At 36.8% G+C, this 1,150-nt stretch overlaps 1 protein-coding gene across 1 annotated transcript in view; it reads left to right on the top strand.

Moving 5' to 3' along the window:
• The window catches only part of LOC105824226 (disintegrin and metalloproteinase domain-containing protein 9-like), a gene marked incomplete at its 5' end in the record, with an annotated part of 159,997 nt that overhangs the window by 139,836 nt on the left and 19,011 nt on the right, over positions 1–1,150 (top strand). The window lies entirely within an intron of this gene.

Below are 1,150 nucleotides of genomic sequence, written 5' to 3'. Positions count from 1 at the left end.
AGGTACCTCTCCCAGACTTTGCAGTCTTGTTTCTCCAAGTTGGCCTGGCTAGAGATTCTGGAGGACTTTCAAATCTTTTCTGGGAATATGTCCTCTCTGAGATTTTTTGTGTAATCTCTGAATTATAGAAGTTTGCCAGTTTCTACTCAGGAGCTGCACCAGGTGCCTGTGATAACGTGGCCTCTCTGGTATTTTAAACATTTTTAAGAACTCATTAATTACAGTCACAATGTTGTCTTACACCAATACTTGTTTCTAATACTTTTTCATTACTCCAAACAGAAACTTTATACCCATGAAGCAATAACTTCCCCTTTTCCCTACTTCTAGGTGCTGATGACTACCACTCTACTCTCTTTCTCTATGAATTTGTTTATTTTAATTATGTCATATAAGTGGAATCATACAATATTATTCAATATTTTGTGCCTGGCTATTTTCAGTTAGCATGATTTCTTCAAGGTTTATCGATGTTTCAGTATGTATAAGAACTTGATTAGTTTTTATGGCTGAATAATATTCCATTTGTTTTAGTCCATTCAAGAACCATAACAAAATACCTTAGATTGGGTAATTTATGAACAACAGAAATTTTTTACTCACAGTTCTGGGAGCTGGGAAGTATAAAATGAAGGCACTGGCAGATTTGGTGTCTGGTAAGGGCTCACTCTCTGCATCAACAATAGTACCTTCCAGTGGTGTCCTAATATGGCAGAAGGGGCAGACAAGCTCCCTCAAGCCTCTTCTGTAAGGACACTAATCCTGTTTATAAGGGCAGAGTCCTTGGATAACCTAATAACTTCCTAAATGTCCCACTTGTTAATATGATTGTGTTGGGGCTTAGATTTCAACATGTGAATTTTGGGAGGCCACCAACATTCAGACCATAGCACCATTGCATATATATACCACATTTTGTTTATCTGTTCATTTGTTGGTGAACACTTGAGTTGTTTCCATCTCTTTGCTATTGTGAATTATGCTGCCGTGAATATGTATGTTCATGTATTTGTTTGAGTACCTGGTTTCAATTCTTTTGGGTACATACATAAGAATGGAATTTGTGTGTCATAATAACTTTATGCTTAACTTTTTGAGGAACTGCTAAATTGTCTTTCACAGTGGCTGCACCATGTTACATTCTTACTAG

Source organism: Propithecus coquereli, unplaced genomic scaffold (assembly GCF_000956105.1).
Source record: "Propithecus coquereli isolate 6110/MARCELLA unplaced genomic scaffold, Pcoq_1.0 Scaffold721, whole genome shotgun sequence".
Lineage (NCBI taxonomy): Eukaryota > Metazoa > Chordata > Mammalia > Primates > Indriidae > Propithecus > Propithecus coquereli.
Note: the sequence above shows the minus strand (reverse complement) of the source record. Positions and strands in the feature narration are given on the sequence as shown.